Here is a 12,190-nt window from a genome sequence, read left to right as displayed (position 1 = left end):
CATCTTTGAAAATTCGCAGTCTGCTTATTTAATCTACAGAATTTCTACAATGAGTGAGATAACAGGGTGGATCCCAACCCTATCCTCCCACTCCACTGAGCAATATTTGAAGCCTTCATCCAGCCTAGTACGCTTTTGTCCAATTTCAGTGGCTCTTCCACTGGAGGATGAACAACGTAAATTGGATGAAGGCTGCTTGTTGGATCCAACCCAATGAGAAGTACTTTGAACATCTTAAAATGCTACAGAAATCATAGGTGGGATTAACATGGAAACTTTTTTTTAGAATGAAAGTATTACAAGACAATTCAAATAATCTGCTACCACTCCCTCATTGTGAGACAAAATCACGAGTGCTATCCCAAGGCTAGGCAATACAGAGACCAGTGCATTTGGACCGGGTTACTGTTTCTAAAAGAAAACAGCATACTATTTATTGAGCCTGGTTCAGTGATGAGGCAATCCCAACTGAGACACATAATACTGAAATGAGATTTTCATATCTTCTGATAACGGACTAAGATCAACTAACAATCCCAAAAGACAACTGGTGACATTTTTGGACTGGATGAGATGATTGGTTATCAGGATATGGAGTCAGACTCAAGGATACATGCTGCTTTCCGGCGAGCTTCATGCTTTAATCTTGTTGTCTAGGAAAACTACTGATAGTTTATAGTCCAGACTCACACAGCATCATATCCTTTGGAGCAAGCTACACCTGACAATGTGTTATTTATCTGTAAAAAACAGCCACAATGGTGGAGGGAGTTACCTGGATTGGATCCACAGCACTCAGGATGAAACAGGGGGCATACTCTCTCCACTCCCACTTAATACTTCCCCAAAATAAACCTCACCAACTCCCCTCATGTTTTACTCAAGGGTCCTCTTTCCTTCAGGAGCAGAATGGGATAGTTTCCTTTGGTGGAGGGTGGCTGGCTCCCTTCTATTCACAGAAATCTCCAGTACATCATAGTGCATCAATGTACGCTTCACCGTAGGGTTGATTAAAAATTAATCTCCCATGCACAGCAAAACAGACAAATCATTGTCACTTTTGAAAAACTATACAGGGCCTTCATGTTACTTCCTACCCTGAAGTGCTTTCCCTGAGAACTATCTGTAGAAAATGCATTAACATTTGAAGAAGGCCCAAATAAGTACAATTTAAATAGCGATGACAGGTTTCTACTGCATCTACAAGACATCCAGATGTTTTCACAGCTAATGTTACATGAATACTTCAAACTATCATAAACTTAGAATAAATTAGTAATGGTAATAAATCCTTACTATCCTTACATGGAAATGTAATGAGTACATGGTGGCACTACCAGGTTTTTAGGAACAAACATGTGCCCTGCTGGGCCTCACTTGATGGAAAACTGCTATGCCTCCATAGAATGTTCAGTGGTATAACTGCTGCCTAGACATTTTTTGCAAATATGGCAATAGTTACACAGAATTGACCCCAAAGTTGGATTGCTAAGGATATTCATCATTCTGGAGTTGCTGGAGTTGCCAATAAGAAATAGACCCAATTGGTCTACAGTAACAAAAGATGTAGCATAGTCATTTCTAGACGAAATCATTTGAAGCTGCTGGTGGGATAAAATTGGAAATTTGAATGTCCCCTCATGAAAAATAACAAATTCCTGTAGAAAATGAGCAACCTAGAAGAACTCTCCCTTCTGGCTATACTAGCTTTATTAGTGTAGCAAGCTTCAAGGAACACTCAAACCTGAAATCTGAATCCACAGTGGTACCATTCAGAAATAGTGCTACAGTCTGTTCTGCTAATTGTGTAGGCTGAGCTTAAATGATTTTAGCACTTTCCACAAGTGTTCAAACATTATCTCAGTATTCTTTACAAACCTGAAAAGTTGATCAACTTTCTATCTGCTAACAACTTCGAAGGCAGAAGCTGGTTATGTGAAATGTTTGTTGAGCAACTGCACAAATCCATTGCATAAATACGTTGCATCAAGTTTATTTCAGCATGCTGGGAATGCACAGTTGCCAAGGTTGTGGTTCTAACATTCTCCTGTCAAAAATGCGCAAGCACAGAATGAAGGAGAAATATCATTTTCAGCTCTGCTACAGGACAAGATCCAAACACAATTGGGAGGTTGCACTTCTTCCCTTTCAAGAGGAATACAAAATCAGCTTATTAGGTGGGTTTGAACACTCACTTTGTTCTGAGAGTAATAATCATCCCTTCCTTTTGTCATTCTTGACCTATTTGTTTGTAAACTTGAGGGTTATAAATATGTGCACTTGAGGAGATAGTTGCCTGAAATGTGGTGTTTAAATATGATAAACAATAACAAAACTCAGAGGATGCTGAAGTAGGATTTCTGGTAGTCAAGGAATGAACTTCAGTAATTTTATGGCTTTCTCCTTCGCTGGAGCTAGAAGTTCAACAAAGCATATACAAATTCTTGGTACAGATAAACTGCAAAATCTGAACAATATATGGTACAGTGCACATTCAACGACACACTTCTTATCTCAAAGAGATCGAAGGAAGAGTATACCAGAGCACATGGCAGAGAAGCAAGGCTGACCAGGCATCCCAAGGGCATCTACAACCTGGCAACGATGCCAAGAAAAAATAAAATCCCAGGTTGAGCTCAGGAACAAGTAAAGGATAGACAACTAAGGGGAAGCACTGTGAACAACAAAAATCTGAACAGCACTAGAATTGTGCTGCAAAAGCAGAATCTAGATGCCTTCAGGACCAGTATCCAGAAGATGAAGTTTGACCATTTCAAATAAGAAAGATGGTGCAGTTACGTAGCACAAGTATTAATGATCACAGTTTAATCTCTGACATCTCGTGTATTTTTTTTAAATCAAGAATGGATTGCTTTCTAAAAACAGACGCAAGTGAATTGCAGCCATAGAGGAATCAATGAAAGCATCTGGTGGCTGGAGATTCAAGAAATATTATTATAGGCTCACCATGGAATAAAATCAATGAAGACAGAAGAGAGTAGAAGAAAACAATATAACCATCAAGATCACTGCATGATACAAAACAATACCTCGAGGTATTTAAGATAGTGGTGGAAGGTAGTAATGGATGGTATAGATTGCCAAATCACGCTAATGCTCTCTTTCATCCTTAAAAATATCAAACTCAAGTAAGTTACAGTAGCTGCATAAGCACTAGACTACAGTGTATCTGTTTCTTAATTATTTCATAACTGTTTTCTGTACCCAGGTATTTGACCACCAAAACATTGCAAATAGGGTTTAAGTTCACTCATACAGTAGCTCCCCCTTGCGGCAAGCTGGTTATGTACAGTAGGTGACAGATAGCAAATGGGGAAGGGGGGATGGAATTGCCACAAATAAGGGCACACATTACTTTTTGTAGCATATGCTTTAAAATCTTGAGTATAAGCTGGGAATGCAACACATAGGTGCTCGTTTTTAAGCATTACATGTGCTCCCTTTACAGAACTGGGACTGACCAGAGGACCCAGATGTCAAGAGTACACTCGGTAGCCGTCGTCATTATTTTGTTATATAATGCAGGAAACAGACCTAGGACACAGTTGCTCCTTGACAGGAGAGTACAGCACTCCTAAAACAAATACAGGATTGCAAAAGCCAAGCTGAAACATAATAAAAAGAATAATACGGTTTCTCAGCATTTTATCTTCTATTCTAATAGAGCAGTTGGCCAAATCTTTGGATACTTAAATCCAGTGACTGAAGCTGTGAACAGGCAAGACAGATCTGCGTACAAATCTGAAAAGGATCACAGTTTTCCAGAAAAGTGTTAAATCAAAAAATAAACAAAAAACATTGAGAGCTTTAAAAAGCCCAGAAATGATAAAAGAACTACCTGAAGCTTTAAGCTACAGAGCATGGTGTAGTTGGTTAAGGGTTGTGGACTCTAATCTGGAGAACCGGTAGGGCCATATTTATCTATAGGCTTGGCAGCCTGAAGCCTAGGGCCTCAAAATCTAGGGGGCCTCCAGCCAAGGTGTATAATATTTTTGACACTGTCATAGGCCTTTCTTACACATGCTGTCATTATTCACTGTAATCTCTAAACAACACTTCAGTGATTTTCCTTGTGTAACCCTGAGTCCACTAGGGGAGCTAAAGAGTTAGGATATTCCATATAAGGAAGAAAAAGCTCAGTCTTCTCAGATTCACTGGATGGTATGAAGCTATGGGTAGTTCCTTTCAGAAGGACTCCAACCTTGTTATAAACCACGTATTAATATTCTAGATACAAGAATTACTTATACTGATAGCTGGAAAGGGGCAGTTGTGTTTACACTAATTGGCTATTAGTCTGGGTTTTTTTATTCCACAATTTATTCCATGCGCTCGTCCCTCTTTAAATTTCCACAGGGCAGCAAAGCCATTCAGAAATAAGAACTATTATTGAGAACTTGTGCATGTTTGTACAGTTCCCTTCAGGATTTTTTAAACAACATTAGAGAAGATTTTGATGAGCTTGAGCAACAAGCAAAAGCCACCTTGGCAAATGTTAACTACAGAACTGCTACAAGGAGTAAGGAAACGGCAAGGAAATGACGAAAGTGCACCTCACCCTGATGCTTTAGATGAACTTTCTTCAAGAGATAAATTTAGGATTAAATCCTTTATTCCTATACTAGGTGCCCTTGAAGCCACTTCAAGAAGAAGAGCTCCTGTGCACAGTGAAAATTACACAAATGTTTTCCCTTCTTGCTAATCTGACAACATCTAAGCAAGAAATTCAGCAAGGTGTTAAACTGTTGATGAAAGAATACCCAGAAGATGTTGACCAGAAACTTACTGATAAACTTTTTTACTTTCACTTGTATATTTTTTAAATTTTTAAATATTTTTTTATTTTATTAAACTTATACTCCTCCCATCTCTTGCCACAGTTGGGCACAGGGCAGCTTGCAGTAAATTAGAAACCAGTACATAAAATCATCATTAAAACTATGGTGATAATTACCCTTCAGCCTATAAACTAATCCTAGATCTTAAAGGAGGCCAAGGGACCAAATTAAATTAGAAGGCGGCATGTTAAATTGCAGGTGTTTACAACAGTATTCCAATTGTTGGTGCTCAGAAGGCTGGCAACTGATGTTATATTAATGGATGGATGCTTCAACCAAAGACCCAGCAGAGCATCTCTTGTCTTTCAGGCCCTGTGAAACTGGACAAGGTCCTGCAGGGGTCTTGTTTCAGTGGACAACGAGTTCCACCAAGCTGGAGCCAAGGCCAAAAAAAACCCTGGCTCTGGTTGAGACCAGCCTGCTGTTCCTCGAGTTGGGGGACCACAAGTAAGTTCCCATTTTAGAAACAATCTGACCTTCATGGGCAATATGGGGAAAGGCAGTGCCTAAAATATGAGGCCTGTAGTGGGTGATTTTGGACCAGTCACATACTTTCAGCCTAACCTACCAAACAGAGTTGTGCAGATAAAAAGGAGGAAATGATACTAATGTACGCCACTTTGGTCCCCACTATGGAGAAAGACTGTTGTTTTCGAAGGTAGAGGCTGCAAGGGGTGTGTGTGTGGAAAACTTGAGACAGGGGCACAAATAAAAGTAAGTTGGCAATTCGGTGAGAAGGAGACAGGGTTGCCAGCTCCAATTTGTGAAATTCCTGGAGATTTGAGGAGTGGAGCCTGAGAAGGGTGGCATTTGAGGAGGGGAGTGAACTCAGAAGGGTATAATGCCATAAATGTAACCCTCCAAAGTAGCCATTTCCACCAGGAAAACTAGGGTTTCCAACATCCAGTCGAAGGCTGGAGATCACCCAGAATTACAACTGCTCTCCGGGTGACAGAGATCATTCCCCAGAGAAAATGGCTGCTTCGGAAGATGGAGTATATGGCATTATACCTTGCTGGGGTTGCTTCCCTACCCAAACCTTAACCTTCCAAGACTCCGTCCCAAAATCTTCAGGGATTTCCCACCCTGGAGCTGGCAATTTGAAGGGTAGCTGGAGATCTGTTATGATTCTGAGAAAGCTACTGCTGCTGCTGCTGCAGCTGCTCTTGCTGCTGGAGTGGGGAAGCAGATGGGAGGCCGGGAGCAGAAGAAAAAGAGTGATGGGAATGGGGGACAGCAAGAGACAGAGAGTAGCTGACACAGATTGGAGAGAGAGTCAGAAAAGTGGTAACAATAGAGAAGAGTGAGAGGCAGAGAGAAGTAGGAGAAGAGGAAAGGAAGCAGAAGCAGGAGGAATGGGATAATGGCTCTTGCAAGTTTCTTGCAGGTTTCCACCTATATAATAATTTGAGCTCCTATGTAATAATTTGAGCTTGCAATGACACACAAACAAGGTGGATGATTTTCAACCAGATAATTTTTTAAAAAAATACAATGAAGTATTTTCCAGTGAGTGCTGAAACGAGGATCACTCTGGGACTTGAAAACATTGTTTTTCATTGTTTCTCCATTGGAGAGTTAGAAGTGCAGCCAGTTCAGCCCACAATCATCTTACTGTTCTCCCAATGATAGGGAAGAAGGATTAAGGATTACACAGAAGGGTGAATGGAATGCTCTCCCTATGGAGGTCTTGTGCCTACTTGAATCCAATACAGTTATCCCTTCCACATCACAATTTTCCCCATCGTGGTTTTGATATATGGCGGGTCAGCATAAGAAATTAAATGGGAATATTTTGAGAGTTTTGCGGAAGCCACAGACAACATGTGAAAGCCAGCAGACAATCCATAAAACTCAGAAATGCATAAATTATATGTACAGTAGTATATAATATCAACTTATTTTATCTTTTAATATCATAAATACACACAATTTCTTTTTTTAACCTTACAATAAAAGAAAAAAAATCAGACTAATTCTCTGGTTCAAAGGGAGTGCCAAAATATTTTACACAGAGTTCCAGATTGCGGGGGTACCACGTCCCTAACTCCAGCGATGTGGAAGGGATAACTGTATAGGTGTCTTGCTCCAGTAGGTACTACAGCCAGGTAGACATTTTTATCCAGTCCGTCTTCCAAATAGCTTGGTGGAGCATACCTGACTTCTGCTTCTACCACAGTAGCATCACTGTAAGCTTTATAAGGTCTCCCCAATATTGAACTATCTTTCTCAAAATGAAGTGAAGGGTGTAGGGGGCACATTTCATTTTTGAAAAAGAGGTATCAAGGCTCATATTTTCATGGAAATTCTGCTTCCTGCCCTGAAATAAAGCCTTACCTCTTAATTCCAAGCACATGGCGCAGAATGCATTTGTTCTGTGATGAAAGGTATCCTATACGTGAGCAGGAGGGGCAATTCTGGGCATCGATTGCCAGTGTGGTGAAATGACACCACATCCCAGGTATTACTTTGTTTTGTGAATGTTGGGTTCATGCTCTGTGAATGCTCAGGAGGGTTAAACTCAAACTACTTTTGTGAATAGTCTGGTTCACTAGAAGACATCTCTCAATTCCAAGCTGAGGAATGCACCAGTAAAGCCATTAGTATGGGTAGGTAGGCAATGGGGACTGTGATCGACTTAAGGGGCAGGCAGAGGCAGGATAGCCTGACTCTAAAGTGCCTGAGTGTGTGAGTGACTGGGAGTGAGTGGAGTTTCAGAAGGAGTTATTGCTTCTGACATGGAGTTTTAGAAAGAGTTCAGCTCTGAGATCCAGGGAGAACAGGCTTGTTAAATGTCTGTGAGAGAGCTGTGGTTTTTGTGGAAAAAGAGAGTACTGGGGAAACAGAGACCCCACTGGCCAGGAAGGAATTTTACTTCTAGGGAGAGAATTCCTAGCCCAGGTTCTAAGAGCAGAGCTAGTTCATACTCTGGACAGAGTGGGTAGAACTAAAGGAACTGACAAAAATTGTGTCAGAGGGGGACCATGCTCTAGTCAGAAGCGGAAATTACACTGTGTGTGGGAGAAGGATTAGAAAGAGAGTTGAATTCCTTCAAATCCTGTCAAAAGCTCTTACTCTTAAAAACTCCACCCACACCCAGCCTGTCACTCACACACTCAGGCTCTGTGAGGGATTAACACTTCAGAGTCAGGCTTTTCTGCCTCTGCCTCTTCCTTAGTCTATACAGGGACCTTCAGCATCAAAATGATCAAATGGTTCTAGTCTTTCCCACTGCTCTATCAGCTGAATCTCCACTGGCAGGCAGATTTGGGAACTTGTGGAAAGAAGGATGAGGACAGTCATTCTTGAAAGAGAGGAGCTGTCATTCTTGAGAGCGAGGAGCAATTTTTGAGAAGGGCAGACCTGCAGGAGCCACACTGAGACATACTAAAGTCTTTAGCACAGGCTGAAGAGAGGCAATCAGTCAGAGAAGATGGTGCAACTGAAACCCACAGAATCTGAACAAGAAACATGGAAACATTAAGATATTTCAGCCTCTCTCTTTAGCCCCTCTGGGAAGAAAATGAACATAAAGATAGACAAAATATGTTCTCAGAGGCACTTCTTTTGTATATTAAAGTCTGTTTCTTTAAACAATAAGCACTGCCTCAGGTAGAAAATAGTGATGTTATACTGGCATGATTAGTGTAGGAGGACAGCAATACACGATCAAAATCAATAGCACCTATGCCAGATCATTTTTTACTTATACCACTGGGAATGTCGAGCTGGCCATGTACATTGAGCTTATTTTAAAAATATTTTGAAATTGCAAAACCCTGTAGTATAGTCAGTACTATTTCAAAGTCATTTTTGAAAGCATGGTATAGTTGCTGCAATCAACTTGAACCCTGATACTACCATTTTATGTCCAAATTATGCGACAGATTTAATATGAAACATTTCTTTTTTACCTACTTACTTTCCCACGGGGTATCCTTCCCTTCTGGTCTATCAATTATCGTTTCAAGCAAAATCACCTGTTCAGCAACCATCTGGTGCAGTCGCTGGTATTCTATTTTAATTATATTTTCCTGGATGCTCTAGGGATGCATAAGTTGGACATTGCTGGGCTTGCCTCAAACATGAGATAGCAGCACATAAATCTCAAGCAAGACAGTACGGAAAGCACAGCTGGAGTTACTGTTGTCATCCTAATGAACGCTGACACTAACAAAGGACCAAGCTAATACGCAAACACATCTGAGTGGTAGCATGATTATCCTATTTGAGGAAGGAAAGCTTGCTGCCAGAGAGCATGTTTCAAACAAGTGGCACTTGGGCCTTTTCCCTGCATGCTGTTCCTTGCTCTCAATCATCCCTGAATAAGAGTTTTAAAACATTTATGAAAGGCGAGTATATGTTTGTAATCCCATGAGGGCCGGGAATCTAAAGCTGAGAGCAGGGGGGAAAGGCAGCACCGAACTGGTTAAAGGTTCCCTCCCTAACACTGTGCTGCTCCAGATCAACCTTTTTGGAAAGGCTTGCCAGACTGCAGTTTGCATATTACACACAAAGAAACCCAATTCCTCATGTGATCAAGGGGTCCACTGGGATTCCTAGACTCTCCTGCATGCTTCATCCAAGGACAGCTGAATTTGATCTTGGTACTGCTCCAGAGGTAGCTCTCTTGTCATTGATCCCAGCTGATAGAAAAACTGACCAGGAAAACAAGAAACTCATTTGTGGTCACCCAAAGTGTTGGGAAGTCACACTAGAACTCTACAGTAGCACCTGCTTTCTTCTCACAAATCTTTCATCTACATGTGCCAGATAAATACTAAGCAGTGGCGGAAATTCATAGAATCATAGGTCAATTCCACACAGGGAAGAACTTCACATGAGTCCCTTCCCCAAAGAGGGCTTGACCTGCAATATTTCCCTCAACCCGGGTTTTTCAAAGATCACCAAAATCATGATCTTTTTGAAAAATCCCAGGTTGAACCAGCAACCGAGGGAACAGCAAAGGCGCCAAACCATTTTATTTTTCTGGTTCTGGTGGGTTTTCCAGGCTGTGTGGCCATGGTCTGGTGGATCTTGTTCCTAACGCTTCACTTGCATCTGTGGCTGGAATCTTCAGAGGTGTATCACAGAGAAAAGTCTGTTTCACACTGTGTCTAAGTGAGAAGGGAAAGTTTAGTGTGGCATATTGTCCATGTCCCAGGGTGGCCAAACATTAGCTGGCGGTTTGAAGTGGAACTTGCTATGCAAAGGTGTGGTTGAGTGCATTGTATTGCAAGTGGGGTTATCAGTCCATTTTTTAAGTACTGGGAGCCAGGCTTTGCTAATTTTTAACGTCTCTTCTTTCTTATTGAAGTTGTCCTGGCGCCTAGAATTTCAATGGCCTCCCTGTGAAATTGGATATAGTAAGTCTCTGAATCTGTCCAGGAATTTCAGTGTTCTCAAATAAAATTATTATGTTCAGTTCTTTATTTAATACATGTTCCAGTAACTGCAGATTTTTCAGGCTGATTAAGCTAACAGTACCTTTCGTATTCCTTAATTGGTCTGGATGCGGCGCTTTGTGGTTCCTATGTAGATCTTTCTGCATGTTACAGGGTATGCGATATACTCCCTGCAGAAGTTTTGAGGGGGTCTCTCTTGTCCTTTTGGCTTAGTGTAGTATCATGTATTTTCCTCAGGTTTGAAGATGGTCTGTAGGTAATGCTTTTTCATCAGTTTCCCTATTTGATCTGTGATTCCCTTGATGTATGGTAGAAATATTTTTCCGGTGGTGGCCTGTTTCTCCTCAGTCCTCTGGGTTTTTCATGGCCTTAAAGCTCTTCTGATTTCTGTAGCATTCGACAATACACTTTATTTTTCCCGCCCCATCACCCATTCTCTCCACTCCATTAAAGTGTCAGTTCTAATTCTGCTGAGCTGCTAACTAGTGTGATAAATTGCCAATATTTCTGTGAACAACTCCCCTGCACATTTTCTCCCCTTGGCAGCGACTATGAGCACCATTTCACCCAAATGTGTACTGCAACAGATTCATAACAAATGGGGCCATTGCAAGCAATGGCCTTGTTTCCCTCTTTTTTTATTTTTTGGGTGCTCAGAGCACATAGCTGGGCAGATGCACACCTTTGGATGTGGATGGGACATACCACTTTGCTCCCTTTTTTGACAGATTTTACTATTTTGTGTATCACAACATTAAGGGGGGGGGTTTGCATGCTTCATGTTTACATGTGTCATGGTATCAAAGCCCTAAACTTTTTTTCCATGCTGTAGAAATGGGAGGGGGAGGTCCTGCTTGGGCTCCCAGGATTGCTGTAGATTTTCCACCAATCAGAAGTTTTTCCTTAGCAGAGGGTGGGAGCAGGCGGAAGGGGGGCTGAAGTGATGGAACAGTCAATCCGAATGTAGGGAAAATGGGATGTTTGCGCCTGCGCTTTGCATTGGGGAAAAAAAAAACAGGTTCGTGCAAAGGGGAAGAAAGAAAACCGATTGTTTCCATCACGGAAAACAGGTACCCACATGAAGGACAAAAAAAGAACAAACAAACCCAGGTTCAAAAATAATGGATGCAACCTGTTATTATTATACTATGCGGAATTGACCTCAGAGTTGAAAGGAGCCATACAGACCATGTAGTCCAACCCCCTGCTCAATGGAAGTTCAGCCTAAATCATCCCTGACAAGTATTTGTCCAGCCGTTGTTTGAAAATTGCCAGTTAGGAGGAGACCACCATCTCCCTAGGTAGCCAATTCCACAGCCGAACAACTCTAGCTGTGCAAAAGAATTCACCTAATATCCAGCCAGTACCTTTCCATCCATAATTTATACAAATTATTGTGAGTCCTATCCTCTGCTGCCAACAGGAACAGCTCCTTGACTTCCTCATGTGCTCCCTCAGCCTCCTCTTTTCCAGACTAAATATTCTCAAGTCCCTCAGCTGTAGGGTTTGGTCTCCAGGCGCCTTATCAACCTGGTCGCTCTCCTCTGTACAGCCCTAACAGATAAGGCCCAAAGGTTGACTGGAATCAAAAGTAAAGTGAAGAAGAGGCAAACCACATAGACTGCCTTCATCAGGCATTTCTTTCTCTTTTTCTTCATTGAAAGAGGTTCAGTTTATTTTCTCTGCTATCACAGTCTTGTACCTTCTCTAAACACAGCCCATCGTTTAGCCTACCATTACATGCTCCTGTTAGCATTCTCCAGCAAGACACAAGAGTTTTGACTAAATGGGCTGTAAGAAACAAAGACTACTTTTCAGCCAAAGTAGTAGATTTCTCTCTTTAGGGCCAAGTTCCCTTCACAGTATCATAAAACACAGGACAAATTCAGTCTAAATATACAGATTGAGGTATTCAATCAAATTCAG

The 12,190-nt window shown here is 41.4% G+C and overlaps 1 protein-coding gene across 1 annotated transcript in view; it reads right to left on the bottom strand.

Moving 5' to 3' along the window:
• Positions 1-12,190, bottom strand: part of TTBK1 (tau tubulin kinase 1) — a 133,932-nt gene that overhangs the window by 104,440 nt on the left and 17,302 nt on the right. The gene's annotated exons all lie outside the window — the stretch shown is intronic.

The sequence above is a fragment of the Sphaerodactylus townsendi genome, linkage group LG01, assembly GCF_021028975.2.
Source record: "Sphaerodactylus townsendi isolate TG3544 linkage group LG01, MPM_Stown_v2.3, whole genome shotgun sequence".
Classification (NCBI taxonomy): Eukaryota; Metazoa; Chordata; class Lepidosauria; order Squamata; family Sphaerodactylidae; genus Sphaerodactylus; species Sphaerodactylus townsendi.
This window is presented reverse-complemented; position numbering and strand designations above follow the sequence as displayed.